The 15746-nt window shown below is 41.1% G+C and overlaps 1 protein-coding gene across 1 annotated transcript in view; it reads left to right on the plus strand.

The window, feature by feature from the left end:
- The window catches only part of plxnb3 (plexin B3), a 151461-nt gene that overhangs the window by 12761 nt on the left and 122954 nt on the right, over positions 1-15746 (plus strand). Inside the window, exon 2 of the mRNA XM_022670889.2 lies at positions 14828-15027. The gene's annotated coding sequence lies outside the window, so the exon portion shown is untranslated. The remainder of the gene's footprint in view (positions 1-14827; positions 15028-15746) is intronic.

A 15746-nucleotide genomic window follows, 5' to 3' on the forward strand; every position in this document is an offset into this window, starting at 1 on the left:
TATTCAATTCTCAAGTGATCATTACATCATTTAATTAAACTCTTAATCTTGTATCTGTGCTCCTGAGTTCACTCCTGCCTATTGTGTGTAAATTGCTCTTTAAAATCAGCAAACAGTGAAGAATTTGAATGAGGTTGGATAAGTTTAGAGAACGCTGATAAAGATATAATTAAGAATCATCACTAGTTCAGGCCACTAATATCAAAATAATCTTATTAAAGTTTAATAAAACTTTCTATGAGACTGTAGCTAAGGTATATGCTAAGGAAATACTTTCTGTCAAGCTTGAAAACATCTGAAACTTTGGATATGATCAGAAAATTGGATTTGGGCCCCAAAAAAATTGGAAATTAAGATTCCCACCTAGCAACACCGCAACAATCATTATGCAAGTCTATTACAATACCATAGCAACCACCTAACAATACTATAACTGATCTAGCAACACCTTAGCAACCACAGAACAACTCCATAGCTGCCATCTAGTAATACTGTAACAGTCTTTTATAAATTCCATAGCAGCCACCTAGTAATACTGTAACAGTCTTCTATCAACACCATAGCAACCACCTAACAATACTATACAATATCTAGCAACACTCTAGCAACCTCAAATCAACTCCATAGCAGCCACCTAGTAATACTGTAACAGTCTTACATCAACACCATAGCAACCACCTAACAATACTATAACTGATCTAGCAACACCCTAGCAACCACAAAACAACTCCATAGCAGCCACCTAGTAATACTGTAACAGTCTTTTAGCGACATCATAGCAACCACCTAACAGTTCTGTAAAAGATCTAGCAACACCTTAGCAACCACAAATCAACTTCATAGCAGCCACCTAGTAATACTGTAACATACTGTCTTATATCAACACCATAGCAACCACCTAACAGTTCTATAAAAGATCTAGCAACACCCTACCAACCACAAATCAACTTCATAGCAGCCACCTAGTGATATTGTAGCAGCCTTTTAGAAACATCATAGCAACCACCTAACAGTTCTATAAAAGATCTAGCAACACCCTAGCAACCACAAATCAACTCCATAGCAGCCACCTAGTAATACTGTAACAGTCTTTTAGCAACATCATATCAACCACCTAACAGTTCTACAAAAGATCTAGCAACACCTTAGCAACCACAAATCAACTTCATAGCAGCCACCTAGTAATACTGTAACATACTGCCTTCTATCAACACCATAGCAACCACCTAACAGTTCTATAAAAGACCTAGCAACACCCTACCAACCACAAATCAACTCCATAGCAGCCACCTAGTGATATTGTAGCAGCCTTTTAGCAACATCATAGCAACCACCTAACAGTTCTATAAAAGATCTAGCAACACCCTAGCAACCACAAATCAACTCCATAGCAGCCACCTAGTGATATTGTAGCAGCCTTGTAGCAACATAGCAACCACCTAACAGTTCTATAAAAGATCTAGCAACACCCTAGCAACCACAAATCAACTCCATAGCAGCCACCTAGTAATACTGTAACATACTGTGTTATATCAACACCATAGCAACCACCTAACAGTTCTATAAAAGATCTAGCAATACCATAGCAACCACAAATCAACTTCATAGCAGCCACCTAGTAATACTGTAACATACTGCCTTCTATCAACACCATAGCAACCACCTAACAGTTCTATAAAAGATCTAGCAATACCATAGCAACCACAAATCAACTTCATAGCAGCCACCTAGTAATACTGTGACATACTGTCTTATATCAACACCATAGCAACCACCTAACAGTTCTATAAAAGATCTAGCAACACCCTACCAACCACAAATCAACTCCATAGCAGCCACCTAGTGATATTGTAGCAGCCTGTTAGCAACATCATAGCAACCACCTAACAGTTCTATAAAAGATCTAGCAACACCCTAGCAACCACAAATCAACTCCATAGCAGCCACCTAGTAATACTGTAACATACTGTGTTATATCAACACCATAGCAACCACCTAACAGTTCTATAAAAGATCTAGCAATACCATAGCAACCACAAATCAAGTCCGTAGCAGCCACCTAGTGATATTGTAGCAGCCTTTTAGCAACACCATAGCAGCCACCTAGTGAAAACATTATTTCATATACCATATTTCATATTATTGACCACATAGCAACTCAATAAAGAACTCAGTGAACTTTTATGAACTTTTATAAACTTTTATAATGGTATAATATTTAATTTTGTGCATAAAGCTTCTGCTCTCCCACAGAATCGTATATTTACATATATGATTCTTAAAGACACAGCAACACAAACAATGTAAATGATAAAGAGAGAGAAAAAAAGTATTTGTTTAAAACTTTTGCGAATTACGACTGATTTTGCTTCAAAAACCAATGCAAACGTTATAAAAGCATCTTAAGAAAAAGGCTTAAGAACTGAGGGAAGATGCTGGCCGTGGGCCGTGTGAAGCTGAGTGGTAGCGGAGCGTCTCTCAGTCTGGCGGTTTTACTTTCAGTGCTGATGCTGAGGTTCTCAGACGAGGAGGATGAAGCTAAGACGTTAAGAGTGTGCCATTGACTGTCCTCCTTCCTCAATCTGGATTAGCACAGGGATTTTCCTTCAAGAGGATGAGATGAAACACTGCCTCTCACACACTGGCATACACACCCAGCGGCCCACTGACCAACCCCCCCCTCTAAACACACACACACACACACACGCACGCACGCACGTACACGCGCACGCAGGCGGCTACACATGCACGTTTTACACACACAAAGGGGACATCTGTCGGCGCATTGTAAATCACTGATGCTGCTGCTCAGGGTTATCAGAGGATCATCAGGAGCGAGTGTGCAGAAATTGACTGTGTGAAATTGAATTAGGGCTGCTGCTTATGATTACTCCGGGCTGTGGGATATTGGTTATCTCACCAATTTGAGGATTTACTGAAGAGCTTCTTCGCCTGAACTGAACTGTCACTTTATTATCTCTGTATAACGATGACCAGAGAAGCTTGTTAGTCTTTAACCCCGAAGGTCCTGCTGAAGGTCCATTCAGAGCCCTTGTGATTGTCCACTTTAACTCAATCAGACCTGCAGACCTGCTCCCAGAGTTGATTATGTGTTGAACGGTTTTATATAGTAAAGCTTTATATAGTGTATATGTTTATACAGCTCTGGAGTATATAAAAATATATAAGATAATAAGAGAGCACTTAAAAAAAATGATGAGTTTCTTTGATTTTACCAAAAATTTAAAACCTCTGGAATATAATCAAGAGGAAGATGGATGATCACAAGCCATCAAACCACCAAACTGAACTGCTTGAATTTTTGCACCAGGAGTAAAGCAGCATAAAGTTATCCAAAAGCAGTGTGTAAGACTGGTGGAGGAGAACATGATGCCAAGATGCATGAAAACTGTGATTAAAAAACAAACAAACAGGGTTATTTCACCAAATATTTTATGAATATGAACTTGTTTTCTTTGCATTATTTGAGGTCTAAGAGCTCTGAATCTTTTTTTTGTGTTGTTATTTCTGATATTTCTCTGATATGACTTGCATGTTGTAACCCTGCACTGGGGTCCTGGGTTCAAGTCTCTATCTGGGTGAAGTTTCCAAGTTACAGGAGATCATGTGAAGTGGTAACTCTGAATTGCCCTGGTGTGTGTGTGTGTGTGTGTGTGTGTGTGTATGAATACACTCTCCCACACTCCGACACACAGCGGACCCCTGTGTGTCATCAGCATCCTCTTTTTAAAAAAGCAAAATATGGTGAAGAATTTTCCGCTGTTAGATCATATTCTTTACACCTGAAAATAAACATGCATTCTGTTACTATTTATGTAGCTCGAGAACACACACACACACACTGACACACACACACACAAACACACACATACAAACACACACACACACACACACACACACACACACACAATGACACAAACATGCACGCACAAACAGAAACTCTCTCACACACTGACACACACTGACACAAACATGCACACACAAACACACACTGACACACACTGACACAAACATGCACACACAAACACACACTGACACAAACATGCACACACACACACAGACACACTGAAACACTCTCTCTCACACACACACACACACACACACACACTGAAACACTCACACACACACAGACACACTAAAACATGCACACACACACTGAAACACTCTCACACAGACACACACACTGAAACACTCACACACATTATAACCATAAACACAGACTGGTCAGGCCTGTATTTCTCTGTCTGCAGTTTGTCATTTGCATACTTTTAAGGGCTTTTGAATTCCTGCATGCTGGCATACAGTAACTGACACAAAGTACATACATACATATGTGTGAGTGTGTGTGTGTGTGTGTATATATATTTGTTTATGTATTATATTTTTATTGAATGATACTTTAACAGTGGATTGGACTGTTTACTGTTTACACAACTACAACTTTACAACAAGTTTCCATTTGGTGTCATTTACAGTATTAAAAAAAATCTACATATATTAAAATCAAAATATATTTTCAAGAGCGTAACCACACACACTCACACTCACACACACAGATATATATCTATAGGAGTGTGTGTGTGTGTGAAGGAGAAAGGATGGGGGGATGGTGAGAGAATGTACATAGAGGGAAATGATGCCTGGGCCTCTTGCTGGGGGGTCAGGGGTCAGGCAGAAGGAGGAGGAGGGGGTCTGGTGTATGTGCACCTGCCCTGCTCTGGGACAGGATTAGAGCAGCCTGGATGTTGTGGGTGGTGTTGTGGGTGTGGTCTGTGGATGAGTGTGAGTGTCGGTGATCCTGGTTTGTTTATCTGTCTGTTTAAATTTGACCATGAATTCAGGCCTTCCTGCTCTTCAGCCTCACCGACACCCAGCACGCTACAGCATGGTCAGCAGATAGAGCAGCTAGAGCATACAGAGGAGATAGAGCAGTTAGAGCATACAGAAAAGATTGAGCAGCTAGAGCAGACAGAGGAGATAGAGCACAAAGCAGATAGAGCAGCTTGAGCATACAGAGGATATAGACCAGACAGAGGCTATAAAGAACACAGAGGAGATAGAGCACACAGAGGATATAGAGCATGCAGAGAAGCTAGAGCATAGAGCAGATAGAGCAGACAGAGCCGCTTAAGCATACAGAGAACATAGAGCAGCTAGAGCATACAGAGAAGATTGAGCAGCTAGAGCAGGGGTCGGCAACCTTTGAGACATGGAGTGCCAATTTTAACATTTCTTGTCAATGAGTGTGCCACTATCAACAATAATGGTAAAAAAACACACACAAACTACGGGAATATGTTCTACAAATTTGGATTTTTTTTTTACATAGAAAATGTGCTTTACAAATAAAATTATTATTATTATTATTATTATTATTATTATTATTATTATTATTATTGTTGTTGTGTAATCAGAATAACAGTGAGTCCAGCTCTGGATTAACGTGGCTTTATAGATAAGCGTAATTTGCACTGAATTAATATATCTTGCCTACCAGTCAGTGTGATCCCTGTCCTTGCTTTTCTTGGCTGAGCTTTCTTATCTGGGGGTTGCAGTTTGTCACTTTTAATTGTAAACATGACTCGAAATTGTCCGTCGTCAAACGGCTGTGGATAGGGCTCAGCTTTTCATGTGCGAAAATACCTGCTCACACAGGTATGTTGAGCCGAACACTGACAAGAGGGCCAATGCAATGCTCTTGAGACAGCCAAACTTTTCTAGTGCAGATGTCCAGCGTGCGAGGATGCAGGCTCCGTGCTGTTGCACAGGGGTGGATTCTAACTGCTTTTGGAGCTCTGCAAACTTCGTCACCTACAGTGGTGAGCTCTTCAGCTCTATCAGCTGCATCTCCACGTCCTGTACATCCATCCAGTCGATCAGAGCTGCGACACGATCTTTGACATACACAAAACCATAGTCTTACGTCCAGGAGGGCTGAAATACCCTAGCTTTGTTTTTTAAGCTGGAAGCTCTGTCATCTGTTGTAACGCTATTAGGTGGGCTAACTGATTTTGATTAGGCTAAATTTAAACATGGGTCTGTGGGAAAGTGGGCGGGAGCTGAGTGCAGAGCGTTGAGGAGCGAATTCGATTGAAGGGTCGTGCTGTCAGTCTGATTTATTATTTTTTTTGCTGATGCTGGTTCAGCGTGTCGCGTGCCAGTGATTATGCCTTGGCGTGCCAGCAGTGGCACGCGTGCCATAGGTTGCCGACCCCTGAGCTAGAGCATACAGTGAAGATAGAGCAGACAGAGGATATAAAGCACACAGATGAGGTAGAGCACACAGAGGATATAGAGCATGCAGAGAAGCTAGAGCACAGAGCCGATAGAGCAGACAGAGCCGCTACAACATAAAGAGAAGAAAGAGCAGCTACAGCATACAGAGATGATAGAGCAGACAGAGCATACAGAGGAGATAAAGCAGACAGAGCAAAGAAAAATCAGGGAAAAGAAAGAGACAGTGAATAAAAGAAGTAAAGTAAAAAGGGAGGAAATAGAGCAAATGAAAATAAAAAATAATTAAATAAAAGAAGAGAACAGGTAAAACGTAAAGAGAATAGACTGAGAGACAAAGACATGAATGAAGGACAGAAAATTAGGAGAAAAAAGAGAAGAATAAGGATGGAAAGAAATATGGACAGAAACAAACAAAACAATAAAAAAGAAAGAAAGAAAGAAAGAATGAAAGAAAAAGAAAAGGTGAAGTCAAGATAGTAGTAGCAAATAAGAATGAAAATGAGAAACAAAGAAAAAATAAAAGATACATTACATATAGAAAGAAAGAATGATATAAAGAAAAGTACTAAATAAAAGAGAAAGAAGAAAAAACAAAAGATAGATGGAAAGAAGGTATAAAAATGAAAGGAGAAAAAATGACAAATGATATACAGACAAAGAAAGAAGGAAAGAGAGAAGAGAGGATAGAGAGAGAGAGAAGAGAGGATAGAGAGAGAGAGAGAGACCTGCACTCACCCCACAGGAGTGCAGAGTGCGTGGTCAGCTTTTTAAAGCTAATGAGTTACTGATGATTAGTGTGTGTGTGTGTGTGAGTGTGAGTGTGTGTGAGTGAGTGTGTGTGTGTGTGTGTGTTTAGGATGGTGAAGTGTATGCTGTACAGTAGCTGTAGAGCCACTCCCTGTATCCCTCACTGCTGCTGCTGCTGCTGTGGGTCTGGGCGGTGGGTTCCCCGTGGGTTCTGTGTGTTCTGGAGTTTGGGTTGTGAAAGCGTCAGATTGGTTCTTTGGTGTCGTCAGCGCTGATCAAATGAAGTGTGTGTTCGCTCTGATCAAAGCCGGGTGGGTGGGGGTTAGCGGTTAGCTGTGCTGTGCGTTGACAGCGAGGGGGAGGTGGTTTTGAGGGAGGAAGTGTGGGTGTGTGTGTGAGTGTGTGTGTGAGTGTGCTGTAATATCAGACCAAATTAATCATGATGCTGGGTATTATTACAGCCCTGTAACTAAAAATAAACTGTGTAATATTGTAATCATGTAAAGGGCCTGTGCGCTGTTTTTCTCCTGTGTTTTAATTTTCACTAAGAGTTAATTTACATCAGCTGTCTGATTTTATTTTATGTCTGTATTTTTGGCACTATAAGGTGCACTTAAGATTCATTAATTGTCCCAAAAGACAAATGTTCACCTTATATTTCAGTGCCCCTTATGTATGAATTTTATCAGTCAGGAATTAAGAAGCAATAAAGCCACTCCACTGAAGTACAGCTTTATACAGGAGTTTCAGTCAAGTTCTCCAGCACTGAGGGTGGAGCAGCATTAGCATTAGCAGCTAACTGCGCTAACCGCTAGCTCTTTTGCCACTCAGAAGTGAGTATTATTGGCTTGTATCCTGCTGCTAACCCTGGCTTGCACTGCTGGAGCAGCATTAGCATTAGCCTCTAACAGTGCTAAGCGTTTACCTTATTAAAACAAGCAACTTTAAGCAAACTGCTAGCCATTATCGCCCTGGCTTACTGGAACACTCAGGGTTTCTCACTGTAGCGCTGTCATGCAGCATTTACATCCCGCTGGTGTTAGTGGTTAGCTGCTAATGCTAATGCTGCTGCACCTAGCCTTAGTGGAAATCTGGAAATCTAAGCTTACTGTAAATAAACAGAAGCACTTTACGCACACAAATAAACAAATAAATAAAAAGTTTTCAGGAAAGAAATCTGTGAAGATTAACATCCAGTTTTTTAAAGAATTACAGTTTTGTTTATTTAGCTTATTTAGACCAGAACATAGACGTTTATTGAGAGTGCAAATCGTATAACACATAACGCATCAAGTCTATATAGAGAAGATTTGCCAAAAGAATAGGACTCCCTTGAGCAGATAAGTGAACAGGAACCTATTGGCACAGTGCCTAATGCTAGGCGTGGGCTGCTGGAGGGGTTTTGAGCTGTGGAGCAGTGGAACAACTGTGTTCTCTGGAATGATGGAGCTCCATCCAATACCTTTGGGATAAATTGGCGAGTTGGTGCTTCAAAATCTATTAGAAAGCCTTTTCTGGACAGTGGAGACAGTTACAGTTACATTTACAGTTATGGCATTTACCTTACAAGGAAATTCCTATTACAGAATTGGGCCAATGTAGAGTTAGGAGTCTTGCCCAAGGACTCTTATTGGTTTAGCGCAGCATTCAGTCACCCAGACCTGGAATTGAACCCGAGTCTTACACATGATGTGGTAGCTCACTGGCAGGCGGTGGTGTTATCCAATGCAGCACCACACCAACCACCAAAGTTAAGTTGATTCAACAAAGTAATGGGTGTCCCAATACTTTTGTCCATTTACTGTGTGTGTGTGTTTGTGTGTGTGCAGGCAAAAAAGAGCGTACAGCCCCACACCCTTATTGTGAGTCCCTGGAGATTATCAGCGGGATCCCACCTCCCTCGGTGCACACACACACACACACACACACATAGACAGATTAGGACGCTTCCAGCTCAGACACGGATCCTGTCAAGTGTGGTGGCAGTATGTGTGTGTGTGTGTGTGTGTGTGTGTGCAGGCGTGTGTGAAGAGCCCTTGATCATGCCAACTGCCGCCGTTCCCTCCCTCCAGCTTGTCAAATTGTGCCCCGGACACAAAGAGGAACTTTGGTTTTGAATGTGCTCAAGGTAGCATTAAAAATGAATGATTCCCCCCCTTTTCCCATCATCCCCTCATCCGTTCTCCTGGCGGACCCTCGTTCACGGAGGGCATCTCCCGGCCTTCCCAAACAATAGCCCAATCTCCATACAGGCTGCTGTTAGCTGAGCGCCGGAGCGGACAGCTCTGTCTCTGCTGCTCTTTGTTTCACAGAGTTGTGTTGATACTGTTTTACTGTTCACTCAGGACTACCCATAACCCCCCACAACCACCCCACACCCCCCCATAACCACCATCCTCACCCCGTGTCGGGACCCGGCTGACCGGTGGCCTTCCCCTCTCAAATCCCCGAGCCATCTGTGGATGGAGATAGCGCTCAGTTCCAGGATTTAAACCCAAATAATCTGAAGCGCATTTAGTGAAAAAACGAGGTACTTAACCCCCCGCAGAGCCAGACACAGAGGAAGAGGAGAGGAAGGAGTGATGATGAGGAGGAGGAGATGAACGTACCACACTCTCTTGCTCTCGTTCTCTCTCTCTTTCTCTCTCTCTCTTAGTTCCCATAGCTCATTTCTTTCTTAATCTCCTCCTTTTCTTTTTTTTTTTATCTTTTTTTATTAAACTGATTTAAAACTGAATTGAAAAAAGGAAGAGAGAGATAAGACGAAGAAAAAACACAGAAAGAGAGAGAGAGGGAGGGTGTGCAGAAAAACTAAAAAAAAGATGAAGAGAAAAATAAATGTAGAGAAAAAAAGAGAAAGGAGAGAAGGACTAAAAAAACTGTGATAAAAAGATAAAAGAAAAGAGGGAGATTAAGAGAGAAATGAACTACGGGAACTAAGAGAGAGAGAGAGAGAACGAGAGGAAGGAGTGATGATGATGGAGCTCTCGTTCTCTCTCTTTCTTAGTTCCCGTAGTTCATTTCTCTCTTAATTTTTTTAACTTTTCTTTGTCTACATTTATTTTGCTCTTTATCTTTTAGTTTTTCTCTTTCTTATTTCGCTCCCTTTTTTATTTTTTCCATATTTTATCTCTCTCCCTCTTTTAAATTCAGTTTTAAATCAGTTTAATAAAAATGATAAAAAAAAGACTTTTGTCATGTCCCACAGGAAAGCTAAAGTGTATGCTCTCAGTGTAATAATAGTGTTTAATAAGTATTTACAGTCTTATTTACAATAGTTTTATAGGGGTAGGTGGAGTTTAGTAGGTTAGCGTCAAAACTGCCATTAACTGAACTGAAATATCCAATATAATCTTGTACATTTGAAATAACGATTTAATCTTGGATTGTTGAAATAACTGATATAATCTTGTGGAATTAAAAGTGTTTAATTAATGGTGATATTGATTTGAGGTGATATGGCTGAGCACTAGTGATAGGGCAGTACACTTTATCAGTGTTACTTACTGTCTTCAGTTTGTGGTGTGTCACATGTCGCACTATTTTTTCTTCCCTTTTTTTTTGGAGAAAACTTAAATTTCAGGAGTTCCTGAATCATTCTGTGTTTCAGGCTGTGAAAGAGGAAACACAGCTCTGTCTCAACATTTTACACTGACCACACACTGACCACACACCAAGACCGTTAAACCTGCTCGTCTGTATGCTCAGACTGTGGTGACTGAGCCGGTTGTGGGTCAGGATCTGTCTCTGCTGTGGATCTCCATCAGTAAAAAAATACTCAGCTATTATTAGAGACTGTGTGTTTAGGGTCTGGTAGCTTTGTAACTTGTGAATTTCCACTATGCCTTTTTACAAGGCATCTCTGATTCGATATTATCACAACACTTTGCCCAAGATAACAATAATATCATGATTCTGTGATTCTACGATACTCGATACTTCATATCCCAAGACAGTTCTCTGTGATACTTCACAGCATCTGTGTTGCTCCTAAAATAAAAATGAGGGATTTATTGGTGTCAGTTTCAAAGAATTTAACAATTAATTTTCTTCCTTCAGATTTACCCTATTTATTGGATTAGTGCCACCATATAAAGCAGTACCACTGCGGTTTAATGATTAAGCAAACTAAACAACACCTACATGGGTGGAATATCCCTATGCTTGACACTGATTGGTGTGTAGAAGGGGGTATGATGCATATGATGTTGGCATGTTGTCATTTCAGTGATTTGCCTTTCCAGGTTTTATACCTGCAGCAGAATAAACGTAACAGATTCCCCTCTGATTTCTTTTATTTCTGTTTAACGTATTTTTCACGCTATAAGATATACACTAGTAACACTAGTAAGGAACAGAGGTGTTGCCATGTTTTCCTTCTAATTCAGCAGGTCTCACCGCTGGGTTCCACTAAGGCTGGGTTAGCATTAGCAGTTAACTGCTAGCCCTAGCCCAACAGTGCTATACTAAAGAGACCTGAGTGTTTCGGTAAGTCGGGGTGCTATTATTTAGCGGTTCATCCCTCGTAGCTTGTGTTAACACAGCAAACACACCGTCTGATATGCTTGACTCTAAACAGGGAAAGAGCTAGCGCTTAGTGCGATTAGTGGCTAATGCTAATGCTGCTCCAGCAGTGCTAGCCGGGGTTAGCAGCAGGCTGCAGGCCAATAATACTCACCTCTGAACGGCGACAAATGCTAATACTGCTGGAGAACTAAACTGAAACTCTTACTAACTACTTATACAGGTACAATTCTGTACTTATACTGGTAAAATTCATACGTAAGGATTATTATCACTGGTTCTTTATCTTCTTCTATTGTTTAATTGGTGATGATAGCAGTCTTTAGGTGTGGATTGTTATCACCCATTTAAAAGGCAGGTGTGAAAGCATCCTAAGACTGGGTTCTGTAGTGGCTGTGGGTGTTTCTACTAGATTTTGGAGCATGTTAGAGACGGGTGCAGCTGAATTCACTCATTAGACGAGACGTCTGGGTACTTTTGGATACGTGTGTGTGTGTGTGACTGGCCTACTGCTGCTGAAGACTGGAGGCTCTGTGCTGTAGGAGTGTGTGAGTGTGCGAGTGTGTTATACACTCGTTAGTGAGCTAAACAGAGGTGGGCGCGCGGCTGCATGCTGCTGCTGCTCGAATATGAGAGAACAATTAGGCTAAATTTATCCCTGAAGGGAGGAGGAGGTGTGTGCTGGCAAAAAGCTCTCTCTCTCTCTCACTCACACCCAAACACACACACACACACACACTCACAGGAGGCACATATAGTCTCTCACACATGGTTGTACAGACTTGGCGTCTGTGTGTGTGGAGTGAGACTGAGGGGAAATAGCAGCTCCAGTATAGTTAGAAGTGGTGGCAGTGATTTCTATCCAGATCTCTCTCTTTCTCTCTTTCCTCTCTCGCTCACTTTCTCATCTTCACACTCTCATTCTCTCATCCTCCTTTTTTCACTCTTTCTCTCTCTCTGTATAAAGTGGCTTGCAAAAGTATTCATACCCCTTGAATTCACATTCACATTTTGTCACCTTGCAATCGCAAACTTAAATGTATTTTATTGTGATTTTAATTGATAGAACTTTGCCACATCCAGCCATCATCACCTACATGGGTGGAGTCTCACTATACTTGGCACTGATTGGTGTGTAGAAGGGGGTATGATGCATATGATGTCGGCATGTTGTCATTTCAGTGATTTGCCTTTCCAGGTATTTGCCTTTACCGTATTTACCGCACTATAAGGAGCTCTGGATTATAAGGCGCTCTATTTTCATACATAAGGCACTAGTAAGGAACAGGGGTGTCGCCATGTTTTCTTCTAATTTCCTTCTAAAAAGCTAAGCTAAGCTAAGTCAACAAAACTTCAATTCTTAAAACAAACACAAAGTAGCACATAACTGTGAAGTTGTGACATGCAAAAGTATTCAGTCCCCTATTTATCAATACTTAGTACTTTAATACCTTTCGCTGCAAGTCTTACAGCTGTGAGTATTTTTGGTGTTTGTCTCTCCACCCCCAAAGCTTTGCATCTTTACTTCTAGAGACTGTAAAGATTTTTCACACCGTCAAAATATCTCAAGCTTTTAAGGACAAAAAGAAGGAAAATTAAACACCCTATCCACCCCAGCCCTCTCTCTATATATACAATATAGTTAAATTAAAGTTGATATTAACATTTGACAAAAAATGCCATTAAAAGTAAAATATGAAAGGTGCAAACAATCCAGTAAAAATGCCACAAATCAGCCTTGCAAGTCCAGTTGTGTTAGAATATCCAAAAAGGAAGACCACATCCTGTTAAACTCCATAAATTTCACACTGTACTTAATGAATTATTTATTTGTCAGGAGTAGAGTATGACAACAGTGCGTTAACCTAATGTTTTTGGGCTTGGAGGTTCTGAAGATTTCTGTAGGTTTTTAAGTATACATTTTTGATGCTGTAGATGCCAGCAAAATGAAAGTGTTTCCTGCAAGGAAGTAGGTCCAGATCTTAGGATCAAAGTCTAGATAGAAGCCACACACCTCTGAGGTTATTGTTATCACACCATTCCAGTAGTTCTGCAAATCATGTGAAGCATATGAAGCTTTGGCTGTATGTTTAGGGTCATTGTCTTGCTGGAAGGTCAATATCCTTCCCAGTCTCAAGTCTTTTACCGGCTTTAAAAGTTTTTTTTTTCCAGGATTGCCCTGTATTTAGCTTCATGCATCAACTTCCCACCAACTCTGACCAACCTCCCATCTAAAGCATCTCCACAACATGGGTATATTTCTGGCTGCACTGCACTGCCTTGGTGCACGCTAACATACAAACTAACACACAAACAGCAGGCCAATCAGAATCACTGCAGTGTGAGAATGCACTAAAATAGTAGCTGCTCTGTGGTGGTTTTATGTCCTTTGGGGTCCTGACCACTGAAGAACAGACTGAAAGGAGGATAATAATAAAGTATGCAGAGAAACAGATACAGGACTAGAGGCTGTAATTATAGAACTACAAAGTGCTTCTATATGATCAGTGGAGCTGAAGAAACGGACACTAAGTGTAGTATCAGAGAATGCGGGTGTTAATGAGGGGGCCTGTACATTTAAATATATATATATATATATATATATATATACACATTTCTTTCTTACTTTATTTCTCTTTGCCCTGTGTTTCTCTCGTCTTCTTTTCCTCTCTTTTCAGATACATTCTCTCACTCTTTTTTCTCAATCACTTGCTCCCTCTCACTCTCTTGCTTACTCTGTTGCTTTTTCTCTCTCTCCTCTCTTTCTGTATTCTCTCTTTCTCATCTATCTCTCCCCTCTTGTTCACTGTGTCCTTTCTTTTTGTACATACTCTCTAATTTTCCTCTCTCTCTCTCCTCTCTCTCCTCTCTCTCTCTCTCTCTCTCTCTTTCTCTTGTTATCTGATGCTCGCTCGCCCTGGACATTAAACAAATCTCGGTCTCCCATAACAGAGTGACCCTCTAATCAGAGAGATAGTTCTAACACAGAGAGTGGCATTTGAATACACACACACACACACATACGTCCCTCACTCGCAGGCTTGTTAGGGTGTTGTGTATAGAAGAGATGGTTGAGCTGAGTGTGTGTGTGTATGTGTGTGTGTGTGGCAGTTTAAATGAGTGTTTTTATTTGTCTGGCTTTCAGTCGCATTAAAACACTCTCTGAATCACCAGACTACTGACAAAACACATGCTTCTCTCTCTCTCTCTCTCTCTCTCTCTCTCTCTCTCTTTATGTCTGACTCAGTGGCTGTAAATAAACATGGACTCCCTGCTTCTATTCTTTTCCTTTCTTTAGAAATGAAGCCAAAATTGCCTGCCAAGCTGTCAAATTTGCAACCAGAGTCTCAGCAGTAAAGACCAGAGGCGGAGCCAGACTCACCGACTCATTTGATAGACCCACCCCCTTCTCCCAGACCAAGCGTCTCAGACTGCCTTCACTGAGTTTACAGTGGAGCCTAAAGGACCAGACACAGAGCGGATTCTCCTCTTTGTCCAGTAAGTATAAAATTAAGGTTTCAGCAGCAAAATAGATTTTTTTTGTGTTTTTTATTACTGAACCATAAACTTTTTTGTCAAAATTTAGAACCAGAACTCTGAAGTTAAAAGAAGAAAAAATAATGTTTTAAACTGCATTCGAACTCGACCCAGACCAGAATATACATTTAGTGAGAGTGCTGGCTGAGACCAAATACAAATACTACCAAGTCCATCAGAGTGGCTGGCTGACTAACAAATAATAAGGTCACACTGGTCATTTTACATTAACTTACACTACTGTGAACAGGAAGTTGCAGGTTCGAATCCTGTTCATGTAGCTCTGCAATCAGCTGCCGGCACCCAGAGGGAGCAAAATTGGCCGGGTGGGTAGATGGCGCTCAAAGGTGGCATCAGGCGGCACAAGGCTGCGTCTGTGAGCTGATGTATCAGAATCGAGTCGCTGCGCTTTCCTCCAAACGGGCTAGCCTCCAAAAAAAGAAGTGACTGACTTCACAAGTATCGGAGGAGGCATGTGCTCGTCCGCACCATCTAGGGTCACAGACGCCACTGGTGATGGGGACGCAAAAAGGGGTGGGACAATTGGATAACCAAATTGTGGAACAATTGGAAAAATCACAAATAAAATAGGAAAAAAGGAATTGTCAGGACACTAGAGTTTAAAAGCGAAAAAGATTTTGTCATTTTTTTGTCATTAGATCATATAGGGATGGGCGGAG

This window comes from Astyanax mexicanus, chromosome 12 (genome assembly GCF_023375975.1).
Source record: "Astyanax mexicanus isolate ESR-SI-001 chromosome 12, AstMex3_surface, whole genome shotgun sequence".
NCBI lineage: Eukaryota > Metazoa > Chordata > Actinopteri > Characiformes > Acestrorhamphidae > Astyanax > Astyanax mexicanus.